This window comes from Ursus maritimus, unplaced genomic scaffold (genome assembly GCF_017311325.1).
Source record: "Ursus maritimus isolate PB19 unplaced genomic scaffold, ASM1731132v1 scaffold_6, whole genome shotgun sequence".
Lineage (NCBI taxonomy): Eukaryota > Metazoa > Chordata > Mammalia > Carnivora > Ursidae > Ursus > Ursus maritimus.
Genome location: NW_024426774.1, coordinates 58,435,051 through 58,452,215, shown reverse-complemented (window position 1 = coordinate 58,452,215; position 17,165 = coordinate 58,435,051). Strand labels below are relative to the sequence as shown.

The 17,165-nt window shown below is 37.7% G+C and overlaps 1 protein-coding gene and 1 pseudogene across 4 annotated transcripts in view; one reads left to right on the top strand and one right to left on the bottom strand.

Moving 5' to 3' along the window:
• The window catches only part of PUS10 (pseudouridine synthase 10), a 70,940-nt gene that overhangs the window by 43,010 nt on the left and 10,765 nt on the right, over nucleotides 1-17,165 (bottom strand). The window lies entirely within an intron of this gene.
• LOC103671292 lies at nucleotides 15,072-16,127 on the top strand (annotated as a pseudogene).

Sequence of the window (17,165 nt, the reverse complement as noted above, 5' to 3'; positions counted from 1 at the left end):
TAAAATCTGTATGGAAATGAGAATGACCTAGAATTGCCAAAGCAAATTTTAAAGAGAACATAGCTCAAAGATTTATGCTATTTTCATAAAGACATACTATAATGCTATAGTAATCGAGACAGTATAGTATTGATATACGGATGCACCAATATATCATTGGAATTAAACAGGGAGTAAAGAAATATATACATAAATATATACACATGGTCAGTTTATTTTCTACAAAGGTAACAAAGAAATAGAGAAAGAAAGGTTTTTTCATCAGATGGTACTGAAAAGAAAAGAAAAACAAACATCAACTTTCACCTTACAGATATTAAAAAAAAAATTAACTCAGAGGGTGCTTGGGTGGCTTAGTCGGTTGGTTGTCTGCCTTTGGTTCAGGTCATGATTCTAGGGTCCTGGCATCAAGCCCCGCATCAGGCTCCCTGCTCCGTTGGGAGTCTACTTCTCCCTTTTCCTTTGCCTTCCTCCCACCCCCGCCCCACTCATGTTCTCTCTCTCAAATAAATAAGTAAAATCTTTTTAGAAAATTAATTCAGAATGGATGATAGATATAATCGTAAAACTATAAGGAAGAAAACATTTAGAATAAAACATCGGAGAAAATCTTGGCAAACTCGCAGCATACAAAGATTTGTTAGCTAGGACACAAATAACATGAACCATAAGAATAAAAAGCTGGTGAATTGGACTTTATTAAAAGTAGAAAATTCTCCTCTTTAACAGATACCATTAAGAAAATTAAAGAATAAGCCACAACATGGGAGATAATATTTGTAAAACATATATACATATTAAGGATTTGAATCTAGAATATATTAAGAACTGTTACAACTCAATGAAAAGACAACCCAATTTTTTTAAATGGGCAAAAGATTTGACAAAGTCAAATGTGAAGAGAAGTCACAAAGATATATGAATGGCAATTAACTGCATGAAAGGATGCTCAATGTTATCAGTCATTAGGAAAATAAATACACAATCTCTATACACCCACTAGAATGGCTCAAATGTAAGAAAGTGACAATACCAAGGGTTGCCAAGGATGTGAAGCACCTAACAATGCTCACATAACTACTGGTGGAATATAAATGTAAACTGGTAAATCCGCTTAGGAAAACTGCATGGCAGTTTCTCATAAGACTAAACTATACCTACCAAATGACTTAGATTTTACACTCTAAGGTATTCAAGAAAAATAAAAACACATATCCACATAAAGAATTATACATAAAAGTTTGTACAGACCAGCTTTATTCATAATAGCCAAACACTGTAATGCATGAATATGTAGGAATGCTAGATATGGTTGATTAATGCTGTTAATATAGTTAATATCATAAAGTCTAATTGACTTGAGGTGGAAAAAGCAACAATCTTTTTAAATATCATTTTGAGTGAGAGCACAGATTGCTATAAATAATGTGGTGATAGTTCCTAGGCAGAGTGTTAATGTTTGAATGGCTTTGTTGTTTTCTATTAGTGGGTGGAAACAGATTAGTTTCCACCCGCTGCAAATATTGTACTTGAATAAAGTAGGGCTGACAGGGGTGTAGGTCCCTCAATGGTTGAGGGAAGTCAAGGGTGAAGGCCAATGTGGGCAAATTTGCCAGTTGTAGCTAAGAAAGTTCCAATTAATAGATGATTAACATGGTTAAGGTTGAATTTAAAAATTTGTTGAAAAATCTCATGAGTTAAGGTTGAACAGCAATCATGCTATTGATAAAACAGATCCAACATCTCTGATGCAGTTATATAGAATAGTTTGGAGGGCGGCAGTGCTTGCATCTGTTCAGCTGTGTTATCTGATTAGCAGAAATGACATAATTCCTACTCCTTCTCATCTGACGAAATGTTGGAAGGGGCTGTTGGCAGTGACTAAGATTAGAATAGTAATAAGGAATATAAGTATTTGAAAAATTGGTTAACATTGGGATCTGAATGTATATGTCATATAGAAAATTCTATAATTGACTGTGTAACAAGACGTGCTACTAGTAGAAATATTATTGAGAAATAGTCTAGTTTATTATTTTTTTAAGATTTTGTTTATTTGAGAGAGAGCACATGAAAGAGATCACAAGGGCAGGGGTGGGGGAGGGAGAGGGACAAGCAGACTCCCCGCTGAGCAGGGGACCCCATGTGGGGCTCAATGTGAGGCTCGATGTGAGTGATCCCAGGACCCCGGGACCATGAGACCACAACCCCAGCCAAAGGCAGACACTTAACCGACTGAGCCACCAAGGCACCCCAAGAAATAACCTACTTTAAAGCTAAGCAATAGTTTTCGGGTTTGAAATAATTTTTTCTTGGCCTGAATAAATGAATATTGTGGGATGAAAGCATAGGAGATGATAGTTTTTACACAGTATGGATATGCAGATCTTTGAAATAATTTTTATGATTGGTAAAGTTAATATAAATAGTGAAATCAGTACAAGAGGTGAATAGATTTATTACCTTTATTTGGAGTTGCACCAATTTTTTAGTTCCTGAGACCAATGGATTATTACTTTTAACCATTAAAAGTTTGAAAACAGGGTGCCTGGGTGGCTCAGTCAGTTAAGTACCTGACTTCAGCTCAGATCATGATATCAGGGTCCTGGGATGGAGCCTCCGTTGGGCTCCCTGCCCAGCAGGGAATCTGCTTCTCCCTTTCCCTCTGCCCCTCCCCCACATGTTCGCTCTCTCTCAAATAAATAAATAAAATCTTTAAAAAAAATAAAAAATAAATAAAAGTTTGAAAAACCATATTATTATACATGGAGGCATGTATTAATTCTTGCATACTTTCTCAGTAAATAAGTTTTGAGTGTCTATTATTAGATTCACAATCTAATGTTTTTATTAAACTATTTACAATAGATGGATGTCAAAATAATTTGTGGGTTAAGTGATAAAAGTAGGAATAAATGTAGGATAAAATGTAGGGCTATGAGATCCTTTTCTCATATGAATGATGGTTAAAATTTTTGATGTGTACATGTATTTGCCTCATTGTGTTACAGTTAATATAGGCTAGTAATAACTATGTTAATTCCTTAGGATAATGGTAATGTTGGATCATGAAAATGGTGATGTAACTACAAATAGTTCTCCAATTAGGCTAATTGTTGGGGGTAAGGCCAAATTGGTCAGGCTCACTAGAAGTCCTCATGCTACTATTAGTAGAAGGAGAGTCTGTAATCCCTGAGCTAGAATTATAGTTCAGCTGGGAATTTGTTCATAGTTTGAATTTGCTAGGCAAAACAGTGTTGATGATGTAAGGCTGTGGGCAAATTATCAGAGCTGTAGCTCCTATATAACTTCATGGTGTTTAGATAAGAATGGCTATAATTACTAGTGCTATGTGGCTGACAGAGGAATATGCAATGAGTGATTTTAAGTCTGTTTTCCATTGACAAATGGAGCTGGTTATAATTATTCCTCATAAGGATAATGTAAGAAAAGGATATGCATGTAATTTGTTAGGGGGCTTAGTGTTGTAACTCATGATATTCCACAGCTGCCTAGTTTGAGTAATATGGGTACAAGCACTTTGGACCCAGCAGTGGAGGGTTTCAAATGTGCTTTTGGTAACCAGCGGTGTAGGCCATAGAGATGTATTTTTACTATAAATGCTACTATGCTGCTAGTCGTAAGAAAATATTACATCAAGAACTAGATACTGTTTCAATTAATATTGAATTATTAGAAAGTTCAATGAACCTATAAGATTTTGGATAAAGATTAGGACAATGAGAAGTGAGAGTGATACTACTAGTACATAAAATAAAGTCCTGCATTTAAACATTCTGTTTGGTTTCCTCAGTGGGTGATGATGATTAGGGTTGGAACTAATGTTGGTGCAAATAAAATATAAAATAAAAGATTAATTCTGTAGCAGTAAAAGTTATAATTAAGAATATTTGTGGGGCACGTAGGTGGCTCAGATAGTTAAGCATCTGCCTTCGGCTCAGGTCATGATCCCAGGGTCCTGGGATCGAGCCCCGCATCGGGCTCCCTGCTCAGCGGGAGCCTGCTTCTTCCTCTCCCTCTGCTGTTCCCCCTGCTTGTGCTCTCTCACTCTCTCTGTCAAATAAATAAATAAAATCTTTAAAAAAAGAAGAATATTTGTGGCATAACTAGTATTGTAATATACAGTTTTTAAGGAAGGTTATTGATTCTTTCATGTAGTAATAGATGAAACTGACTGATTATGGGTATTAGTGGAAGAAGTCATGTCATTAATGTTAATAAGGGCACTAACAGGGAGTCAGAATGTATAAGTGAAAAGTTAAGGCTATTGTCATTAAGTTGATTTAGGAGGAATGAACTAATAAGCTGATTAGTAGGCTGTAAATTATAGTGTTAATTCAGATTATATTATTTAAATGTATTCCTTATGATTCAGCAATTCTACTCACAGACATATACCCTAGATAAATGCCTGCACATGTAGAATACGGCTACAAGAATGCTTATGGTTTTACTGTTTGAAGTAGCCAAAAAACTAGAAATGAACTTTATATACATTTATAACAGTATGAATAAACTGCAGTATATTCATGCAACTGAATACTGTACAGCAGTGAAAATGAACAAATTACAGCTCCACATAGCAATACAGATGAATCTCTCAAAAATAATATCAAATGAAAGGAGCCAGACACAAAAGATTTATCATGTTATGATTCCATTTTATATAAAGTTCAAAGTCAGGCCCATTTAAACTCTAGTTTTAGGGGCAAAGACAATAGTTACCTGTGAGCAGAAGATTGGAGTTAACCATTGATGAATATAAAAATAAAAACTTATTAAAAAGAAAATGAAAATATTTCTATTCTGGGGTAGATTTCAACCTCAAGGACTCATCATGTAATCCGTGTTTTCTAAAAGGCCATTACTTAAACTATGAGAAATGAAAGACTACACAAACTGGAATAAGACTTTACCTAAGATATCCAACACATTAACCAAAAGACATACTATATCACAAGCTCGGGGGGAAAAAAGTCGATGTGCTAATAGAAAGTTGTTTATCTGAACAAACACACACTCTGATTCATTACACTATACCTGTAGAGAGTGTGATTAAAAGCTCTTCAGAAGAACACGTGGTATATCTCAATCTTATTTGCAAAATAACTCAGGTTAGTTACATCGTGAATAAAAATGTTACCAACAGAAGTGTTCTGAATACATGTCTGCATTTTTAAAAATCTTTTGGAATACCAATTTATCATTCACGCCTGGTTACTGATTTACTTAATAAGGTTTTAGTCCACATGCCCACTTGCTTGATAGGGCGAGGATTTCTGAGATGCTTTCAGAAATATGATCCAAGTCTCTCTAAAATCACAATCTCATGGTTTCTAACATGATTTTATAGTGATAATACCAAATGCATATCATACAATCATCACACATCATAACATCCTACTTTCAGAGAAAACTTAAATCCTAGATGTGAACTGAATTCTGAAAAGAAACCACATTATGATTCTCAATAGAAGCATAAAGGGCTACCTGTGTTGACACCTTTGCATCTCTTTCATTACTTCATTTCCTTTTGCATGCTTCATGACAACATTTAAATAAAACCCATTTCATTTTCCCCCACCCAAATCAGTTCCCCCTACATTATCTCTGCCCAGATACTCACAGTAACATTTTAGCAATCACTTCAGAGACAGACAGATCCCACCAGAAAAAAACATCAAGAGTTTCAATCATACCAATACTTCAACAGTCACTTACGTGAATAGCTTTTAAATTACGATGTAATGAAAACAATATATGACTCTTTAATTTGCCATATATATATATTTGTCTTTTATTCTTAAATAAAACACTTGACCTCTTCCTTCCGCTAGTGCCTGCTCTGAGCACTCCTGCACGACTGTAGAGACTGCCATACATCCAGCCGACTCTGAACCACTAATTGTTAAACCAAACAACACAAGCAGTAAAAAAGGAGGTAACACTGAGAAATGACACCCCAATGCTCAACTAAAGTCTTTCACGTGAGTTTTATAAATGATTAGAGTATCCAAATTGGTTGAAAAATATTTATAGCATTAAAATAATTGGATAACTATGCATAATAAAAATACTGACAAAGATTTCATTCATATGTGAAATTTAAGAAACAAACCAAAAAAGCAAAGGAAAAAAAGAGAGACAGACAAACCAAGAAACAGACTCTCAACTCTAGAGAACAAACTGATGGTTACCAGAGGGGAGGTGGGTGGGGAGATGGGTGAAACAGGCAATGGGGATTAAGGAGTGCACTGATCATGGTGAGCACCGGGTGATGTATGGAATTGTTGAATCACTACATTGTATGCCTGAAACTAATACAACACTGTATGTTAACCATACTGGAATTAAAAAAAAATTTTTTTTAAGATTTTATTTATTTATTTGAGAGAGAGAGAGAGCATGAGCTGGGGGGGGGGAGAGGGAGAGGAAGAAGCAGACTCCCCACTGAGCAGGGACCCTGACCACTCGGGGCTCAATCCCAGGACCCTGAGATCATGACCTGAGCTGAAGGCAGATGCTTAACTGACTGAGCCACCCAGACGCCCCTGGAATTAAAATTTAAAACAAACAAACAAACAAACAAAAAAAATGGCAAGGAGAAAGACAGTTTTTCTTAGAAAAAAATTTCTCAGATAAACATTTCCACGTGGGCCTTGATTGGTATCTCCTCTAGAAAATGGATTCCATTAGTATTGATCCTGTACTGATATCAGTGAAGAAAAACAGTAGGCTTTATTTAAAAGCGAAGATTTGTAAAGATAACTTCCAGTATTTTAAGCAGTGCAATCTATCTTTTAAAAAAGAAGCAGGGACAGCTGCAGCATTACCATTAATCCACACCTTTTAACTGACCTAGTCTAAAACTATTTCATTGATCTTTCCTTTTTCTAAAGGGGAAAAAAGTACTGGTACTATTTTTTAAGAAAGAGGTTTCAGACAAGTCAATAATTAATTTGGATGAATCTGACTTCAGAGTGGCACCTGCCACCAGCCCTCTTCTTGGACATTTGGACACATTTGTGATTTGGCTGAAAACGTCACTGTTACTCCCACCTTTAATTATTAAAGGGACTATAACATCATAATTCATCATCTCACACACATGTACCAATCATCCCAAGATCAAAGGAAAATCCTCACAAAAGTGACTGGAAATTCCTCTATTTTAAGATATCTGGTGTAATAATATATTTGATGCAAAACGTCTTCTGCACCTACTCTAGTCATCTGATAACAAAATCTGAACACAAGTGTGGTGGGAAAGTCTTTAAAAATATCAATTTTTATTTTACTTTAAAGATTTTACTTATTTGAGAGAGAGAGCATGAGCAGGGGGACCGACAGAGGGAGGGGGAGAAGCAGACTCCCTGCTGAGCACGGAAGGTGGGGGAGGCCCTTGATCCCAGGACCCTGTGATCATGACCTGAGCTGAAGGCAGATGCTTAACTGACTGAGCCACCCAGGCACCTGTGTAATTTTATTTTTAAAGCCTTATTTTAGAGAATCATCAAATCAACTGGTGATTTATCCTCACTCTTGTTAAAATATAATAAGTTCTGGTTCCATATTTTTTCCCCCAAGGATCCTTTCTCTAAATTTGAAGATACTGCACCCTCTGAAGAAACAAAATACCAGTGAGGGTCAAAACCTAGGCCAAGTCTCTCCTATAAATACAGCAACACAATAACCCACTTTTGAAGTCTTAACAATTCACAATGTAGGCAGTAGGGTATAGTAATAATCAATAGCATAAACCTTAGAGTTGGGCAGATGAGTGTTCAAATCCTGTTATTTATTAGCAATGTCTGTTATTTATTAGCATTTATTAGCAATGTGACCTTGAGTTGCAATTTCATCATCTGTATAATAGGATAATAATACTTCAAGGGGTTATGATGATTAAATTATATATATATTACATATATCAAAAATATATATCAAATTATATCAAAAATAATCATAACTTAGTAGGTTAGAATTACTAAGTCTAAAACATGGTGGTGATATCAGAAAAAAAGAACAGTTGACATGACTTCTCTATGTAACAAGAGAAACCCAAATCTGAAACAGGCAGAGCCTAAATTAGAAGTTCCCTTTTTCTGAAACTTAGTTTACTAGGCCACAAAGTCCTAAAATTAATGAGAAAAAAGTTTGATAAGGAACTCAATAGTTGGTAAGTAGCAATGTGATAATATATTGCATCTGATGGGGAAACTGAGCTTTAAAGAAAAATGATGTGCTTTTTTATCTCCTATTCCTTATTGTATTTCTTATTTCTTGTATTTCATATTGCAAATTTTAAAGATGCCAAAGTGTGACAATTCACTAGAATGAGACCATACAAAGCAAAACAATAAATTTCAAAAATTTAAGGCTGCCTCATGTTCTTACTGTACCCAGCTCCCTCTCAACTACCCACACGAGTTGATCAGCCCCAGCAACCTCTTCTTTCTTGCTGCCTCCTCCACCTATTCTTAGCTAGTTCAGGTCAAGAAAACAACAAAGGTAGAAAGTAAACCTTGCATATCCAAGTATTTAAACCTATGTCCGAATACCTTCCAACTGTGTTCCTGAATTAAATATTACATTATATTTCTGTGGTGGGCTTTAGAATTAGCCTTGTTTGTAGTCCAGCTTCACCATGGCACCTCATTCCCAGGAACAGGATTCATTCCTCTTTCCTGCATGCTGCAACGACCTCAGGATTAGGTTTCTGTTTTTCAGTTGGGCTCTCCTGTGCCTGCACCGGTAACAATGTGCTATTAGACCTCTTCAATACCTGCTGTGATTCCTTGACAGATAGACATCTGATTCACCCATTCTAACCAGGACTGGGGTTCTGCGTAGACTTTGATTAATTGCATGTCACTCTTTCTTTCTCTCTTGGAACAAATGTCCCAGCTATGTATTGAGTAACAGAATCCAGAACCTACTACCATGTCTAGTCCCATGTGCCTCCTGATGCAGCATCCTGAGTATACAAGATGAAAAGATGGCATGGTCTAGGGGCGCCTGGGTGGCTCAGTCGGCTAAGCTTCTGCCTTCGACTCAGGTTATGATCCTGGGGTCCGGGGACGGAGTCCGAGTCGGGCTTCCTGCTCAATGGGGAGTCTGCTTCTCCCTCGCCCTCTGCCCCTCCTCCCTGCTTGTGTTTTCTCTCTCTCAAATAAATAAATAAATAAATAAATGAATGAATGAATGAAAGAAAGAAAGAAAGAAAGAAAGAAAGAAAGAAAGAAAGAAAGAAAGAAAGAAAAGAAAAGATGGTATGGTCTAAAAACAAAAAAAGAGCACAAATCAGGGAGGCACACCCAAATTCCGACATGCCACATTACACAAGCTTTGGTTTTCTCCTCTTCAAATGAGGATGAGTGAGATGATTAGTGAAGTAGTTCCAATCTGAGGCTGAAAGAAATCATCCAAGCATATCTTCTTTCTAAATCACCGATATAGGGGGCTCAGTGAACTGTCAGAGATTAAAAGGGGATCACCTTATACACAAAGTGGAGAACTTCTGGATTCTCCATCAGAGATTCTGAATGGATTTACACTGAGGGTGGGGCATACTCAGACCTCTGACAAATCACAGCCATATACATTACCATCATTCTTCAATGAGTACCATAAAAAGCAGGGGGCCCTGTTCTAGATCACCAAGCTCTCCTACAGATCTATGATTCTGTGATTCCATTGATGCAGACCTTTATACACTGGTGGTGTGCTTGCAGGGACATGCTTTGGGAGTTATTTTTTATAATGAAGATAGGTTTAAGTTGCTTCATGTCCTCTGAAGGGTTTTTAAAGTTGCAGCCTGTATATCCAAAACATAGCAAGGTTACAATCCCCCCAACCCATCCATGAAGAGTCCATTGAAAGATACTTAAGGGGCAGAGACAGTGATCTCTATAATTTTGCATGTTTTTCAGTACCTCATTCAGAACCTTATAAAAAATGTTCTGAATGATTTGGTGGACCAGACAGGGATTGAAGCAAGGTCTAACCAACTAACCTAATGAAAAATAGGACTACAAATTCTAAAAACTTAGTAAGCTCAGAAAAAGTTTGTTGGTCAAAGTGAACCTTGAGCTGCTTTTAAATGGTAGGTGAGAGAGAACAAAAAGTGATTTAGGCAAGGTGCTTGTCATACAAAATAAGAATTTGACAAGTCACAGAAAATGAACAAAAAGCTGAAAATGCACACGCTAAATCAGAGTTGGGTTAATGAATGAGCCTGCACACATAATATGAACTTGAAAGTGTAGTCTCTATACTTGAAATCAAAGTGATCTCAACAAATTCTGTTCTATAACTTCAACATAATTAGAAAAAACATTAGAAAAAGTAAGTGCATCAATCAATTATGGGTGGTGGTGGGATATGGAGGGGGGTGGTGTTCTGGAGTATCCAATTAAGAAAGATACTAGATTAATGGCTAGGAGTTTAAGAAAGCAAGCAAAATTTTGAACATAGGCATTTTTAGGAAAGGGATTCAATTGCTTTCTTTAGATTCTTAATGAGATGATCCCAAACTGGTTAAGAACCCAGAGATTTAAGTAAAAGTCCAGTCTTTTGAATGCCCATTTGTCAGAATTTAAGAAAAAATTTTGTAAATATAAACTGCTATCACAGAAATGGTACTGCTTTTATTTTTGGTTAGATTTCTAGGGCTTTATGCTAATTTATAGTACTTAGTGTAAAGCATGGAGATACTACAAGTATAAAAATGAAAGGGAAGTTTCGATTTGACATATAAAACTCCAACTGTATCAAGTTGCATGTTAATAAGTAGGTGTTTCACACAACCAGAGTAACATTTAAGAGACACTATATCCATTTAAAGTCAATAAAGTGAGCAAACTATTTCTACATGTACCAAAAAGTGACATTGATAGTGCAATATTGCCCTCTACTGGACCAAACTAGTAAAAAGATAAACCTAAAAAACCAGCAGGACTTTAAAGGGTTTACTTTTAATAGAACTTAACTGAATGCCTTTTTTTCGCATAAATGTTAAGTTTAGCCTAATAGTAGCCTAAGTCTGGGTCACTCATTCTATAATAATTTTAGTGTGGCACTAATTTAATGTAGTATAGATGTTTAGAAGACTCAATTATGAATACAAGGTAACAAAAAATAACAAATGTAATAAATATTTTTCTTAAAACTATATAGTATCTTAGAGTTGAAAAAGCTAAACAAAGTCTATAGTCTAACCAACTATATAGTGCACACCTTCCTTCTATGTATCTCTGCCAGGCAGTCACCCAGCCTTGGCTTAAATAGTCTGGTAACAGAAAACACCATCCCTGAAAACAGTCTACTCTGTTCTGCATACTTCCTTATAGCTGAAAATTATTCCCTCCTGATTCCATCTCTGCATCAGAAAACCCCTCAAATATTTAAGAAGAGCAAATTCATGGGGCATCTGGGTGGCTCAGTTGGTTAAGCATCTGCCTTCAGCTCAGGTCATGATCCCAGGCTCCTGGGATCTAGCCCAGCATCTGGCTCCCTGCTCAATGGAGAGTCTGCTTCTCCCTCTGCTTCTCCCCCTGCTCATGCTCTCTCTCTCAAATAAATAAAATCTTAACACACACACACACACACACACACACACATTTATTATCTTAGAGTGCTTTAGGTCAAAAGTGCAACATGGATCTCACTGGGCTAATATTAAGGTGTCAACAGGGGTGCATTCCTTCCTGAAGGATCTAGGCTAGAAGACTCCATCCATTTCCTTGCCTCTTCTTGCTTCTAGAGGCCACCCATATTCCTTGTTCCCTTCCACTATCTTCAAAGTGAGCAACACTGCATCTGAACATTCTTCCATAATCACAACTTCCCTTGACCCTGACCTCAGAAGAAAGGTGCTTTTAAGGACTTGTATAATTGGATTGAGCCAACTCAGATAATTCAAGATAATTTCTCCATCTCAGGATCCTTAATCTTAATTACATCCACAAAATCCCCTTTTTTCATGTAAAGTACATATTCCCAGGTTTCAAGGATTAGGATGTGGACTGCCCCAAAACACCTTCCATTTGTTCTTGTTCCTCCTAAAATAGTATGCTCCATCTGAATATGGCACTCCCTGAATGGCCAACACTGGGGAAAACAGGATGGACCATCGCCTTCATCTTTCCAGACTAAAGTCCAAAGTGGTTATCCGTATCACTCCCCTAATTCTTACTGGTATATTAACTAAAACTCCCAAGCCTTGTCTGTAAACACAGCTTTTTTTTTTTACTTTTTTTTTAAAATTTATAATGATTTTTTATTTTATTATGTTAGTCACCATACAGTACATCCCCGGTTTCCAATGTAAGGCTCGATGATTCATTAGTTGTGTATAACACCCAGTGCACCATGCAATACGTGCCCTCCTTACTACCCATCACCGGCCTATCCCATTCCCCCATCCCCCTCCCCTCTGAGGCCCTCAGTTTGTTTCTCATAGTCCATAGTCTCTCATGTTTCATTCCCCCTTCTGATTACCCCCCCTTTCTTTATCCCTTTCTTCCCCTACTGATCATCCTAGTTCTTATGTTCCATAGATGAGAGAAATCATATGATAGTTGTCTTTCTCTGCTTGACTTATTTCACTTAGCATTATCTCCTCCAGTGCCATCCATGTTGTAGCAAATGTTGAGAACTCATTCTTTCTGATAGCTGAGTAATATTCCATTGTATATATGGACCACAACTTCTTAATCCAGTCATCTGTTGAAGGGCATCTCGGCTCCTTCCACGATTTAGCTATTGTAGACATTGCTGCTATGAACATTGGGGTGCATATGGCCCTTCTCTTTACTACGTCTGTATCTTTGGGGTAAACACCCAGTAGTGCAATGGCTGGATCATGGGGTAGCTCAATTTTTAACTTTTTAAGGGACTTCCACACTGTTTTCCAGAGTGGCTGTACCAACTTGCATTCCCAGCAACAATGTAGGAGGGATCCCCTTTCTCCACATCCTCTCCAACAATTGTTGTCTCTTGCCTTGTCTATTTTTGCCATTCTAACTGGCGTAAGGTGGTATCTCAGTGTGGTTTTGATTTGAATTTCCTTGATGGCTAATGATTTTGAACATTTTTTCATGTGTAAACACAGCTTTTAAGCCATTCCTGCTTCATCCTTTACTTGGCAGTTGTTTTTCTAAACCCAGGTATAAGAACTTCTGTTTATTCCTGTTAAATTTCATCTTGTTAGATCTTCCCTATTCGTGAGATCTTTTGGATCTCAATTCTAACAATCTATCTGCTATATTCTCAACTCTGTGTCATGTACAGCTGTCGTGAGTGTTCCCATTACATCATCACTGACAGAAATCATGAACAAGACAAGGTATGAAGAGTCTTGCCGGACATCAGAAATCTCTCTGAAGTTCCATGATTCTTGAATTTCAGTGTGTACTTTAACTCTAGAAGGGCTTCTGTGCCCCATACCCAGAGATTCTGATTTAGGACGTTTAAGACAAGGCCCAGCAATCTGCTTTCAACACCTTTCTCCAAGTGAGTTTCAGATCTGCAGAATACAGATGGAGAAACACTGTCCAGTTTGAAATCAGTTATTAATCAGTTCTTTTTGGGTATAGCCTGCCAGGTACAACCCACCCAATTGTCTTCACATTCTGCTCATGTTTCCTGCCACTTTCAGGAAGTTATCATAAGAAAGAAACCTGCTCAAATGACTAGCTGAATTCCAGTCACACTGGTGCTACCCTACTTCCCTGCTCTACCAGTCCTACTAGCCTATAAAAGGAAGAAATGATGCAGACATAATTTGTTCTTAATGAATCTGTTCAGTGTTGACCAAGTGTTCCTTATCCTCAGTGCCTACAATGTACTCTTTAGCTCCTGATGCAGAATTTTGCCAACGTTTTAGGGTCAAGCTCACCAGCTGGTAGTTAACAAACCACCTTTAGAAAATTGAAACTGTCTGCTCTGTCTCCAGTAATTTGGAAAATCTGCTATCCTTGAAAAGCTCTCAAAGATCATGGACAACTCCAAGTTCTTTCTGAATCCATCCTGGAATGTCATTCATTCAGTCCTGGATACCTGAACCCATTTAGAGAAACTTCACCATGTGGAGATTTCACTTCCCCTCACCAACCAATAATCAATCTACCCATTTAGGTCAAAGATCATTTTCCTTGACAGAAAGGACAGAAGCAAAATAAGATTTTCAGAAATTCCACTTTCTCTGTATCATCCATCAACAATATCGGTATCAAACACATCCCCTTTTTCTTTTTTCTTTTTTTTTTTTTTAAGATTTTATTTATTTATGTGACAGAGACAGCCAGCGAGAGAGGGAACACAAGCAGGGGGAGTGGGAGAGGAAGAAGCAGGCTCCCAGCAGAGGAGCCCGATGAGGGACTCGATCCCGGAATGCCGGGATCACGCCCTGAGCCGAAAGCAGATGCTTTAACGACTGCACTACCCAGGCGCCCCCCTTTTTCATTTCTTGCTGTAATCATAACTTAAAGTACCCCCAAAGTCTTCCTTAGCAATTCTTACAAGCCTCTACTCATTTGAGATTTTATTTTCTAGTTGCTATTACAGAGCTAAGCCTCCTTCTTACATTCGCATTACTCTGACTTTATCTTTCCTGTATCTTTTTTTGGAAACTGATTTTAGTTTGGCAAAAAAATTACAATTGGAGCTGGACGATACATACATAGGGGCTCATTAGGCTAATCTTACTACTTTTTAAACTTTAAAAAATAAAAAGTCAAATACATACAAATACATATGTAAATACAAATGTTTATGTAAATACAGAGAGAAGGAGATGCCCCAATTTCTTCTTCATTGGGGTGTATTTTTATCCTTAAACTTTCTTTTATTGGTTGGGATAATTTGGTTTTAATTAAAGTCTGAATTGCACTTTCTCTGAACCTCCCAACCCTTTTAATTTTATCTTCTAGCCTAGATTTCTCTGCCATTTTTCTCTAGTTTTTCTTTGTACTGTTTGACATCTACCTATCAAAAATGAAGGATAAAGGCTCCACAACTGGGGGCCCTTGCAGCTCTCGGTGCCTGACCCAGCTTCATTCAAAATGTTTACTGTTCACGAAATTCTCTACAAGCTCAGCTTGGAGGGTGATCACTCCATGACCACAAGTGCATACGGTTTGGTCAAAGCATACACCAATTTTGATGTTGAGCATGATGCTCTGAACATTGAAATGGCCATCAAGACCAAAGGAGTGGTTGAGGTCACCATTGTCAACATTTTGATCAACCACAGCAATGAACAGACAGGATATTGCCTTTGCCTACCAGAGAAGGATTTAAAAGGAACTTGTATCAACACTGAAATCAGCCTTGTCCAGCCACCTGAAGACTGATTTGGGACCTAATGAAAACACCTTTTCAGTATGATGCTTCTGAGCTGAAAGCCTCCATGAAGAGACCCTTCATGGGGCTAATGAGGACTCCCTCATTGACATTATCTCCTCAAGGACCAACCAAGAGCTTCAGGAAATAACAGAGTCTACAAGGAAATGTACAAGACTGATCTGGAGAAGGACATCATTTCTGACATATCTGGTGACTTCCGCAAGCTGATGGTTGCCCTTGCAAAGGGTAGAAGAGCAGAGGATGGCTCTGTCATTGATTATGAACTGATTGACCAAGATGCCTGGGATCTCTATGATGGTGGAGTGAAGAGGAAAGGAACTGATGTGCCCAAGTGGATCAGCATCATGACCAAGCAGAGTGTGTGTCACCTCCAGAAAGTATTTGAAAGGTACAAGAGCTACAGCCCTTGTGACCCACTGGAGAGCATCAAGGAGGTCAAAGGAGACCTGGAAAACGCTTTCCTGAACTGGGTCCAGAGCATTCAGAACAAGCCCCTGTATTTTGCTGACTGACCGTACAACTCCATGAAAGGCAAGGGGACTTGCAATAAAGTCTGATTAGACTCATGATCTACCATGATCTCTCACAGTAAAGCAGACATGTGGAAAATTAGGTCTGAATTCAAGAGAAAGTACAGCAAGTCCCTGTACTACTGCATCCAGCAAGACACCAAGGGTGACTGCCAGAAAGCACTGCTATACCTGTGTGGTGGGGATGACTGAGGCCTGTGACGGCATGAGCATCCAGGAGTGGTGCTCCTTAGTTTCCAGCAACAGTTCTAGAAAATAGCCCTGCAAGGATGGTATTAGCATCACCCCTCCCCATCCTTATTTCAGTTGTCAAAGCATTGCCCGCCTCTCATGCCTAGGCTCTCCTTTTAGCCAAAGAAATGAACATACCAAAGAGATGGAAGGGAAATCTATGATATAAAACACTTTGCCTCTTGTGTACTGTGTCATAAACAGATGAATAAACTGAATTTTTACTCTAAAAAAAGTGTAGGATATATTCAATTATGCCTGTTTCTCTCCTCCTATCAGGAATATAAATTTTTAAAAGTTATCAGTTTATTATCAGACTAGATTATTTCTGCCATTATCCTTTAGGACAGTGGTTCTCCAAGTGTGCTCCTTTGTAGCAGTACCAACCTCACCCATGAGCTTGTTGTTAGAAACACAAATTCATGGGTCCCACCAACTTACTATATCAGAATCTCTAAGGAAGGGGCCTGGGAAACTCTCCAAATGAGTCCTATGCGTATTAGAGTTTGAGAACCACTATTTTATTTAAGAGCTGTTGATGTGCTTTTAACCAAATGTGATTTCCATCAAATGCCTAGACAATGGGAATCCCTCATACTACTGTAAACCCTAACCTTTATGACTATCTTATATCTGTAATTCATCACCTTCCCTTGGCCAAAGGTCATTCAACACACTTCCATTCCTGTATCTATCCCATTTCTTTTATTCTCTTCTGGATGGTGTGCAGCATCCTTCCACTCACAGGATCTCAGATCTCAACATAGTTATACATTTTCTTGCCACATCACACTATTATAGCTCTCCTCTTAACAAATCTGATTCTCATAAAAGACATCCTTCCATTGTTACATTCAAGTGGTGAGCCCAAATCCAGAAAGTCATCATGACAGTCCTGATATACTTATTACTATCCCTTATAATCTCAACCTTATCATTCAAATTTTGTATACTGCTGTAAAGACTTTGGAGCCTCTAAGTATTATATCTAGCTAGATTCCATATTGTTGTTTT